Raw genomic sequence first — 12505 nt, 5'->3', positions numbered from 1 at the left:
CGCGAGGCACGTTGCGCTGCCTGTGTTACACGCTGCACGCGCGGTTTATTTAAAAATACCCTCCCTTCAACTTTCATCTTCATCGCTCAAGATCCTCTCTCTTTCTCTTCTCTGCCCTTCCCATTAAAGTCTTACTGCCTTACTTCCTTGCTCTCTCTCTCTCCCCCTTCCCACCTTATACCGCACCTCCCTATATCCTTCCTCTTCGCTTTCAGATGCACCGCGGCGTGGCGCGCGCGCGTAAAGAAAAAAAGGAACGTCTCACAACAGCTAGCTAGCTATCTAACAGCAGCGACGATGAAAAGTAGAAAACTATTTTTGCCGCATTTCATCGCGCGCCTTTATCATCATCTATGTACGAATGCACGTACAATATCAAGCGTTTCTAATTAACGATTTATCTCGCTCTCGTGGCCTATTGATAATATGTACTGGGCGGTGAGGATCGTTACAATATCATATGGCATAGTACGTTTGTGTGTTGTACGTTTACACAGCGCGCTCATGTACATAACAACAACTCGCGGGGTACGTATAATAAAGCATTGATTTATCAAAGTACCATTATAAGCTCTCGATTCGACTCGACTCTGCAGCACGCGGAGTATCATACGCTAAAATAACGCTCAATTTCGAATTTTTCGTTTATTATATATACGAATTCTCAATAATGTTATTAACAATAATAATAATAATAACAATTATTCGCAGCCGAGGAGCCTATTGGTGCGGCTATACGGCATTATAATACAGGTATACACTAGGCTACATATTAAGCGCACCGGGCGAAGGGGGATATCAACTCATTTGTATAGATATTTTATTATTCCGCCGCGCGCTTATACTAATTTCCATGATATACGCAGTTACGTAGCAGGCGCGCGCGCGCGAGCGAGTTGGATTATATTTTCGATAATTACGCTTACAAATCTTTCTCTATACACTTGCCGCTCGCGCGCGCAGGCGGCTGATTATATTCTCTTTCTCTCTTCCCCGCTCCCTCCGCCCCTCGCAGCTCACTCGGGTAGAGCGCAAATATGTATACGCATAGATAACGAATCCCATTGGCTTTAATTTCTCATTAAGATATAGTTGCGGCATCTGTGCGTGCGTGTGCGCGTGCAATATATCGCGCTGCGTTGTTCGCGATATAGAAAGCACAGCAGCAGCAGCAGCAGCCGCAGTAGCAGCTCGCCAAGTCAAACGAAGTTTCATTATAATTCCTCCTCTCGCGTTGCTGTAATTCGCCGTCCCGATAATACAAGGATTCTCGAGTTTTGCGCATGTGTGATATTACAAATCCAACCGCCGTTCAAATCCACCAGCGCGGTTATTTTTAGCCTATCCCGGAGCTTTCGATACTATACCTTTTGCACGTTGTTTGCCTTGTACGTATAAGATGAAGCATTATATAAAGTTTTTATAACATTGGCACGTGATGCTATACATATAAATGCACTCGATCGATTTTACACGGCTAATTGTTCGAAAATAGGATTATATATTGGGCGCTCGGTCCGTGTGTGCAATATAGTATACGTTCTTGATTCTTGAAAGCTGAGCGCGCGCGAAAGCACACGTAACATTGAACCTTGAAACTTTTAATTAGGAGCTCGTCTTTATTGCTTCATTTTACGCGAATGCACGTACATAGTGCTACGTTGCCTTTGCAGCGGCTCTGGCGATATTCGACCCCCTTTTCTATGTAATTACCTCAAAGTTTTTTATCACACTATTGTGTGTTTTAGGCTATTTTCATCTCGTACGCCTCCTTTCACAGAATATTAATCGGTCGGAGAATTATTCTAACTGGAAAAGTTTTTACATCGCGATTAAAAAGAAAAAGAAGGTAATAGCGTATCGAAATGCGTGCTTTTAATATTAAATTCACTTTATATTTACGCGGCGGCCTCGTGGATCTTCGATACATCTAATTTCCATTTGAGTTATTATATTATACTCGGCACTGCGGTCTTTTCTCACCGAGCTTTAATCCATTCTCGACCACGAAATAAATTAAGCATTTTTTTAGTACAAAGTTTCACGTGTGTTAAGTAAAAAATAACAATTAAAAAAAAAAAGCGAACGAAAAAATTGGAAACATTTCAAACGTTTTTATGTACAAGCTCATCTATGAAAAAGCTCTCGCAAGTTTATAATAACTTAATCGGTAATTAAAATAATGGCTCGTAATGGCCACGCGAGGCGAACGAGACTCGCAGCTGCTTTCAATCTCGCCGAAATCCAAGCTCGCAACACACTGCGATGGTATATCCATGTAGGTACGTGCTTTGCTTCGGAAAGTTGACGAAAGCTTGCGAGAGCTCTGTGCCAACGGTGCTTTCAATGCTAATTGCCCGACTTCTTGTGTATATGAGAGTGGCCCGAAATTCTCACCTGCAAATGCGCGTGAAGAGAGAGACAGAGGCGAACTCTCGTTGCGGCTTTGCGCAAGCTCGTGGCGGCACAAACTGTGACATGAGCTTTTTAAAATTTTCGAAACAATAACGCGCTTTATTTATGCAATTCCAACTTTTACTCGTCAAAAGAAACACTTAACAATCATTTTCTCTTTCCTTGATGTGGTCTATATAAGGACGATCTTTAAAAATTAAAACACTCGTGACTTGGTAATTTGACCGTATATTACGATGATGGAAGCTCTCAATATAATGACAAGCGATCTCCGAGCAAAATGTACACGCAATATTTGCAATTACATCGATGTAAGCGCGCGCGTATATGGTAGCAAGGGCCAATAACGGCGCTCGGCTGTCTTAACGTATACCGACATTGTATTATTACTGTATATATAACAGAGTACGACCATTAGCTTGATGATTTTGCCGACAAATTATAACCCCTTGGGAAACTATAACGCGCGCGCGCGCGCTCGGTATATACGTGTATAGACGTCCGCCTGCGCTCCTGCCTCTCTGTTCTACGCTCCTGATACGATATATATATTTATAGCGAATATATACAGATATATAATACGTGTATATGTATAGGTGCACAACATCAGCAACGGCAGCATCAGAGCAGCGAACAGAGATGCGTACTCTCGCGTGCGCTGGAGGCGCAGACATTATTATCCTAAAAGCTTGCACTTTTCGGTCTGACGTGCGGCAGCCTCTCCCTCTATCTCTCTCGCTCTCTCTTTCACTCTGCTTATACACCGTTGCTATGTGTATATACTTATAATGTTAATTCATTTTTGCAATTTGCCTTTACCAATCGATCACTCGGAATCGAGGGAATTCCATATAGTGCATACACACAGACAAATTACATACACAAGCGCGCACAGAAACATCGACGAGCGAAAGTCTACGCGAACGTTGAGGGATGCGCAGTGCCAGCGCAAGGTTTAATGCATTATATTTTGAACGCGGAGTACGCTCGAGCGGGTGTATATAGATCTCGAGAGGCAATAAGCGACGAGTTGCTTGTGAATAAGATCTAAGGTATGGATAACGCGTGTACGTACACTTTTACGTTGAATGGATTAATTTTCGAGTTAATAAAGACAATGCGTTAGTGGTTTTGTGCACTTGCTATATGGAAAACGAGTAGCGTAGAAAATAATCAATTTTTTCATCGTCATTTTCCAAAGAGTAGCTGCGAGCGAATTACTCTGATACATAATATATATGATGACAATGTTGCACAGTGCAGTGCACGTACGTATAATGTGTGTCTGTGTGTGCGTTTCTGTGTACGTGTGTGGGTCAGACCAGACTGCTATATCCTACAATCCTGCTTACATATATAACAAGAGAGCACACAGTTACTGATTTAACGCGGGACAATTGAATCCAATTACAACAAGCGTTTGGGAACGCGCACGAGCGAAGCGAGGGAGTCCATATACATACATACATGCATGCATGCGCGCACACGCGTATATGTGTGTAGCCCACCTACCCACAGAAGCAGTGGTGCTCAATTGTGGTGCACGTATATATATATAACCTGACTAACCTACCCATTTATATCGTATAGATGTATACGTAGCTCGATTTTCACTGTGTGAAGCCCCTTTGATTGCCGAATGAAAGTTTCTTTTGTGCGTTTTCAACCGTTTTGATTGAACCGTTTTCTTTTTTTTTCTTCCTTTTTTTTCTTCCTTTTTTTCTCTTCTCGTCTTTCTCTCTCTGGCGCGTTTGATTAAGAGAGGGCTTCGGCAAAACTATTGCATTTTTGATTTTCAAGTACATTATTGAGGTGTGTACACACAGAGAGGAAAGGGGGAGAGAAAGTTTTATTACATCCCATTTGTATGCAAATTTGTTTTTATTCTTCTTTCTAAATATGATGACTAAACCAATTCAATCAAGCCCTGCATGGAAGACATTTGCACTGTCCCAGTGCGGATTCCATTCAGAAGATAAAAACTGGACCTTTAGCCAAGAGATTCGATTTAGTCGCTTTTTTTATTTTTTCCTCTTTTTTTATAGTGTCTTTACCGGAGTAATGAGAATGATATACCTCAAGATAGATTTAAAGAGATGAAAAACTTGAAAAAGCAGAATTTTCCATATTTCATTCCAATCAGAGTAACGAGCTTACAAAACGAGCAGTAGACTTTTTAAGTGACCACAATCCCATTTCGGTGAAAAGGAGAACTATACTATGAAACCTTTAACCACGAAAATTACGTATAGCTGACTCTCTTTTTCTCCGTGGAAATACATATATTTTAACTATATAGCGTCATGCATAATTTGGAAATTCACTCGAGTAGACCTGTCGGTTTTATCAATTGCATTTTTGTATTCCATTTTACCTTTTCCCATGGAATTATCATATAAGAGCTTTCGTCATTCGAGTTCTGCGAAGTGGATGATAAGTTTCCAAATATGTTTTTAAACAAAACTTGTAGTTGCAGGTGTATATTTTTTAGTTAGAGCAAAAGTTTATGTTATTGATCACAATATTTTACATTATTACATCAAAAAAATTGTAATAATTTTCTTGTATAGTTCAAAAATGATTTTGACTATACCCCGGTAGAAATACGAAAAAATATTAATGTCGTAATAACCCAAAAAATGACCGTTTAAAATATTTTAAAATACATAACCATTACTTCGCTTGTTTTTGGCGATTATTTTGTTATAATTATGTTTAAAATATTAAATGCCTTTGAAATGACTTGAAAATGACGATTCAACTGTTTCAAAAAACTTAGACCAGTTTTCAATTCCTTTAGATCGAATAATATCATTTCAAGTCGACACCGCTAGATGGCCAGTATCCTAATCTGTAAACCTGCAAGTGACAAAGTGAAAATAATAGTATAAGTCAAAGCGCTGTTTCATTAATCTAACAAGAGACCACCATTCAATTTTTACAGTTCAATCCTCAAATATTGAAAGTGTGTTTGAATCGTAATTTTCAAAATTTTTCTGAGTAAAAAAATGCATGTGTTGAGCATTTAGAGCAGGGTATATTTCGATTTTATTGCAAAAAACCAAAAGTTTATCATATTAACAAGTCTATACATCTCTCTCCCACTCACTTCATAGCCGGGAATCATTTTCATCAAGACTCTTCAATTATCGCGCAGATCTGCGTCGCCTCGAAATTTCCAATTTGAGCTCGTATCCGACAAAAGGTCTAAAACGTATTACAATACGCATGTAACGCGTCTCGCAATATACATATACACACGTAGCCTAGCAGCAGCTTCATCTCAAGTGGCGAATCCCAGAGCTAGGACACACACACACGCACACATACACGCGTACACCCGCGCGCACATAGACTGTACGAGCTTGCGAGCGGAGCCTCCTGACAACCGCAATCCCTCCGATAAATTAATCAAAACCAGCCGCGCGCGCTGCTGCTTCGTACATATAGTTATACACGCTGGGCCGTCGTAGTCGTAGTCGTCGTCGTCGTCGACGTCGTCGTAGTCATCATCTTGTGCTCTGTTCTGCCGCTGCAGTTAACGACGCAACGTAATCCGTCCGTCTGCGGGCGCTCCTGTCTCTACCTCCGTACTGCTGCTGCTGCTGCTGCTGCTGCTGCTGCTGCTGCTGCACACTCTGCATATATACGTATATAGATAGATAGATCCCTACGTAGGCAGAGCTATGTATGTGTGCTCTCCTCGCGCCCGCGCGCCCGCTCGCTCGCTCGTGTTCGTTAGGGACCGCATTGTCCGTTAACTAAGTACAGCGTCTCTCGAGCTGCTGCCGCGCGCTGTTACCGCCGGCTTCTCTACACCCATGCCACCAGCAGCTCTGCAGCCATCTCGTCAACCTATAGAACCTCTCTCACTCTCTCACTCTCTCTCTCTCGTGCCTGTACATACCTATACACGTAATATATACATGCTGCAGGTCTAATGCTACCGCTGATGTTGCTTCCGACGGCTTTCTGGATACTGTACGCGCGCGTGTGCGTGAGTGCGTTATATGTACGTGTAATGCGTGTCGTGCTGTGTGCCACTGCACAATGTGTGTGCATTGCGCAAATGACGGCGTGATCTGTACTGCAGGGAAAAGCCAAGAAGGAATCGCTCAACGAGAGGTCTGTCTTTGGGAGCGATGATTTATCGACGCTCGACTACATACGTGCTAAAGCTCTTACGGTCGATTTCGATGCTATTGTTGGGCCAGCGATTACTAGACTCTTTTTTGTGCTTCATTATCGCATTTATATCCCCCCAATGCGCGACTCCATAGACTTTCACCTACATTTTATTCTTCATTTTCTGGCTGTAATTTATTTTGCATTTTTACCTTGCTCTCTTCTAATGACACAATCGTGTATAAATGTGTATCAACATTTAACGAGGATAAACGGTCCGATGAAATCAAGGAAAGATAATCTCAACCGCGGGTTGAGCTTCGACTTTGGTTATTTACATCGAGCTTTGTAAGTTCCTTTGACCCAGCGTGCCGTCCTCGTTCAACTTCGGTAAATTTAACGAGTCGTTGCAAAAAAAAAAAAATAATAATAAACGAGGAAAGAATAAAGACTCGTCGAAGAAGTGGAAATCAACATTCGCATACACGTATACAACATCGACACGGTTGATAATCAACGTCCGCAACGACGACGCGTACACACAAGCGGGAATCGCCGGGGGAGGAAGGGAGGATATAAGTTAAGACGCGGGTGGCGGCGGCGGCGGCGGCAGCAGGGCACGTGCAGCGCGCAGCTCGTCGGGCACATACAAGAACAAGTGTCAATCAGCGCCGAGGGGTCTTTCTTCGTGTTCGTTCTCGTATTCAGCGCAATCAGGCCACATACACTCGCTTTCCAGCCATATTTATCTATATGTATACATACGTATACATGCATACATGTTTTACGAGTCGAGACCTATCCTGCCTAACGATCCCTGCGCACATACACGTACTCGCACGTATCGCTGTTTGGCCCGTATGTACACACGTGCACTTGACTTACATATTGACTATATTGCTGCAGCTATCATAGAAACCAAAAATTGAGCACTAACTAAATGTTTATTCTGACGGATTAAGCTGACAAAATTTTTTTTTAAGTTCGAAAATTAACATTTTTGGCTTGCACCGCGATAGACGCAATGATATGTAATTCGATTAAGAAAAAAAGCGTTGGTAATTTAACAAGTTAGGAGTTAACTTGGAAAAATTAATAAGGGTTATTGAGATATCTATGGACTCCCTTTAATTCTTAAATATGATATTCCTTAGTAACTTATACTGATATCTAATAACTTATACTAATCTGTCATCTGAGCTACAATATATCAAGAGAAATAGATTTGACCGCTTGGTGGTTGGCGATACGACATCTAGGATCGGTGAGCTAACCATAAAATATATTAGCTAAGAGATTAACGAACCTTCGCACATTCTTTTCTTTTAGTCGAAAGTTTTACTTTTCTCGCATACTAACCTCACTTATGATATTCCGCAAGTGTAACGATCTTACAGGCCACGACAAATTATACAACATGAAATGTAAATTTAACTTGTTATAGTAAAGAAATGTATTGTGCATTATGACTATTACTTTAATTAATGTAATTAATATTTCAAAATTAAATACTACGGCATAATTTTTCCTAGTGTAAATCTTTTGCTATGTAAAATTATAAAATGTAAAGTAAATTCAATATTAAAATTAGCAAGAATATAAGAAAATATTTGTTGTGATTTCAATGTTATTCTTCACAATGAATCACATTTTTATTATGTACAATATTGATAATTTACCATAGCTACGCATAATTTGAAAAAATCATTCGTTTGACCACTGTGACGAGTGGCGAATGAATTTATGATTCATAAACATCAAATTGTAGGCTATTCAAATGATTTAAAAATAGAGCACTCACACTTACGAGCGACTCCTGTACAAGTATACCAGTTCTCTCTACCATTTATTAACGTACGAGATGTATACACGGCCAGACCATCTCTCTCTTTCTCCCTTCGCTACTCCGCATAATATTGCGGCCACGCTAAAGACGTCCCATTTAAATGGTCCCTAAAATTGCCGTTTGGTTTAACGAATGATCCAGCTATATACACGTCCATATGAAAAAGTCAAAGCAGCCGCACGCACAATGAGGTCGAATTCTAATCTAACCAGCTTACTCGAGAGGTAAAGGAAACTTGTCCGAATTTATAAAGAAATCGAGGCAGTCGAATTCGCGATGCTTATTTAGCTCATTGCGCGCTTAGTAAGAGGGAAAAAAGCGCGTACGTTGTTAGTAGCGCGATGTGAAAGTATGCCTATTCGGGCGCATGTCGATCACAGGCAAGGAAAAAAAGGTGTACATTGACAATAACTGCACTATACTGCTTTTTTCCATCCATTCATGATAATCGTAGCGTGTTCACCTCATCAAAAGTACAAAAAAAAACGCAAAAGCAGAAAACGATTATAGGAGCAAGCGGGTAGCTATGACCGCCAACGAGAATCTCGCAAAGCTCTAAAGAAAAAGTTTATTTTTTCAGCTCGAGTATTCCTAATATTATACCCGCGTGTTTATATATATTATAATAACTTCATAGGGACGATGACATTTAAAAGGACTTTAGATACTCCCGGTGTCTTCACGGCTAATGGAGTTTCGCCGTCGCGCAGCTCGCGTCACACAGGGCATAAGTAACGCGCGCGCGCGCGAGCATTTATATATATATACTCGCGGCAGAAAGGAAATTAAATTCCATCTCTTCATTTTCCATTGCTAAGTTGGCAACACGTAGAAAGATTGCCGCGTGTCTCTGCTACGCTCGCGCGGCAAGAGAACGAGAGAGAGGCCCTTTTACACGACACATAATATAGCCGGCTTATATACGTGGCATACCCAACCAAAATGAAAAGCAATGAAATTCAATTTCCCTTCTGCAAGTGTGCCTTGGTTTACACGTGTTTAATATATCTTATATATATAATATAAATGCGTATAATCCTGATATTTTAAGGCCACTATAAGGCGTTTATTAAAATTTGCCGGAGCTACGCGGAAAGTACATGGTGATTTTTTGAGCTCGGCTCGTGAGATTCGAGAAATTATTCACTTACCACTGTAAGTCTCAAACGATGTCCTCGTTCACAGATACGTCGGTTGGCGGCATCGCGTCTGAAATCATTTAAAAAAATAACACGATTTAGATATAAATTTTAATGACAATTTTTCAACTTACATGCAAAAGAACTGCGTGTATAGATAAAAAGTTATCAGAGCTCGAGCGCATATTCGAGTCATAAATGTTCAAGAAAAACCTACATACTTTTTTATCGCGTACACGTATATTTACGCAAAATTTTCTCATCGTTTCGCCGTTTGCGTTAAAAATGCCTTTCGCGATGTACGTTGGTCGACCTACATTGTTCGCGAGAACGTGTTTATCACATTTCAACAGACATACGCGAAATGTACCCGCATCGAATCGTCTCGCAATACGAAAATAATTTTTTGTTCATTCGAGGCTGAAAATTTCAATGTAAAGAACGATAAGGGCATTATCCCTTTTTGGATCGATCGTGGACGCGTTGCTCTGCGCCGTCGAGTCGCGCGCACAGTATCGCAGAATTTATGCGCGACAGATAGCAGGCAGCGATGTAACTCGTGTGTGTGTATATGTATGTATAAGTAAAAAAGAGGCAGAGAAGAAGAACACGCAAAAATGGGGAGAAAAAAATAAAAAAAAAGGAAGAAAGAAAGATGGAAAGCCGGTGTATAGCGCGCGCGAGAGAGGAAGAGGTCGCGACGGCGGGCAACATCTCGCAATCTTCTTTTTCTTCTCCGTCCGCTCCTTCTTTCGTTCTTCTCTCTTTCGATCTAATATCCGAGAGTTTTTTGACAGCAATTTCGGTCACGTCCGATAATATATCTGGATCATTAATATAAAGCTTGTGCTGCTGCTGGGGCTCTCTCTCTTTCTCTCTCGCGTATACTTCTGCGCATATATACCTCATATGTCGCGCACTCAGCCGCCCGACCGCCCGTTCCTCCGCTCTCGAGGAAAATTGCTTTTCAATCCCCGCGCCGCCCTCGCTTTCTCTTTATATACGCACACGCGCACAGCAGCAGCAGCAAGCGACACCCCCTTCGGGACCCTATACTCCTTCTGACCATCGGTTCAATTTACTCGGGGCGCGCGTGTCTATAGTGTACGTGTGTGTGCGCGTGTACGAACGCTCATACGTATACGTGTGTAGGTAGATAAGTCTTGGCGAACGCGAGCTAGAGAAGACACGTATATATTACGGGGAGAAATAGATCCAAACGAGAAAGGGTGTATATCATGTTGCTCGTATGCATATTTTATATAAAAAATACAGAGCGTTTCAGCATTCTTTGTGCCATATTATAAAAGGTATAATATAATAATACGAATCGGGTGTCAAATTTATTCGATTTTTTGTCGCGTCGTGTCACCGCGAGATCTTTCTCTTCAATTTTGCGAAGCTGATGATATTGAAATGCCAATCGATGAGAAACCGATCGAGTCTATTTCTTTCCCGATCTTTATTGGAATAAAGTATATCGCGTTATTACCCTCTACCTTCCCCTCTATAACGAAGCAACAAGATGAGCGATTGTATCGGAGAATCCCTCATATATAATATAATACGATCGGACAGGGCGATATCGCTTCAAGACGAAATAAAATGCTCGAAGAGAAGCTTTGTAAATAGACGTATATATATAAGACACGAGTGAGATCCACTATGAGAGAGGGGGGGGTGTGTGAGCAATTAACTAAATTTTGTTTCTGAAATACGAGTTGAGGTTTATTAATAATTCTTAAAACTATATTTACAATTATAAACCTCTCTTACCTGAAATACGAGAAACGACAATTAAAGCTAATTGACCACTCTCTTTAAACACATGTGTACAACTGACAATTCAGACTCATTCGTCTTACACACTCATACGGATAATATTTACAAACTTATATGAGGCGCGCACAACTGATACAGCGCCTCAATTATACATTAAAGAAACTAAGTTTTCTTTACATATATATATCTTTAATTTTCAATTTCGACCTCGATCTATGGGCTTGCAATAAAAATTAGCTGACGCAAAGCGAGAAGAAAAAAAGCGAGTGAGATAGAGCGAGAGAAAGAGGGAGGGCAGGATGGATATACGAATAAGTATACAGCATACAAGTGTTGGTTTAACGAAAATGAGATACTTGACGTGTATTATATAGGATAAAGGAGATGAAAAAAAAGAGCAACGAGATATACACTCTCGGCAATGGCGTTGCACACGTACAATACACATTTAGGTTACCACCGCGCTCGCACACACACACATACACAGCTCGCAGCTCTCCTGAAGAAAGGAGAAAAAGCTCGTCATACGAGCGCGCACGAGCACAGTGCGAGCCACCCTCCATAAAGATCCCCTCGATCAGATAAAAAATGTATTATAGTCTTGCGCGCTCGGTGCTCCACTATACTTATATGTATTGTATATAGTGTGTAGCAACTCGCTGCTGGTGGCTGAGAAGAGATCACTCTATACTCGTATATAGATCGTATATAGAGCGCGAAGCAAGGCAGAAAATGCACAGACTCTGGCCCCAATACCGCGCGACGTAGCGACACAGCACACACACACACTGCGGCGGCAAAAATTAATTCACGATTTTGTCGACATACGAAGCTGAGACGCGCGACAGACACGATCGAATATTATATTGGGATGGTTGGACTCAAGAGTACGGCACTTTCTCGATGAGTAGCAAGGACTCGCTCTTGAAGGATCATCGATGATATTAAGAATGAGAATTGCTCTATACCCTACCATCCCCATTTATGAATTGCGCTAGCGGCGACTCTTCGATCGACTTCTGTTATATGCACCCATATGGCTACCGTCCAGAGCGCAGATGCAACAATTATTTTCTTCGAGTTCTCCGGTTAGCGATGCAGGCCGGTTTCCTGCTCAGCAGTTTTGCGTGCGACTCTAATCTCTAATGGATCAAATTGTCATTTCGATCCTCGAGGCCATACACATACGCCGGCCAAC

At 41.3% G+C, this 12505-nt stretch overlaps 2 protein-coding genes across 3 annotated transcripts in view; one reads left to right on the top strand and one right to left on the bottom strand.

The window, feature by feature from the left end:
• Positions 1–12505, top strand: part of LOC106656216 — a 148558-nt gene that overhangs the window by 38205 nt on the left and 97848 nt on the right. The window lies entirely within an intron of this gene.
• The window catches only part of LOC106654688 (LIM domain transcription factor LMO4-B-like), a 103558-nt gene that overhangs the window by 38687 nt on the left and 52366 nt on the right, over positions 1–12505 (bottom strand). Inside the window, exons 1-2 of one of the 2 annotated variants that reach the window (XM_014374679.2) lie at positions 11302–11393; positions 9538–9595 (exon numbers count right to left, since the gene is read on the bottom strand). The gene's annotated coding sequence lies outside the window, so the exon portion shown is untranslated. Of the gene's footprint in view, positions 1–9537; positions 9596–11301; positions 11394–12505 lie in introns of those variants that run through there. The other variant, XM_014374689.2, reaches the window with a different exon arrangement.

The sequence above is a fragment of the Trichogramma pretiosum genome, unplaced genomic scaffold, assembly GCF_000599845.2.
Source record: "Trichogramma pretiosum strain Unisexual culture from Peru unplaced genomic scaffold, Tpre_2.0 scaffold1, whole genome shotgun sequence".
Taxonomy (NCBI): domain Eukaryota; kingdom Metazoa; phylum Arthropoda; class Insecta; order Hymenoptera; family Trichogrammatidae; genus Trichogramma; species Trichogramma pretiosum.
This window is presented reverse-complemented; position numbering and strand designations above follow the sequence as displayed.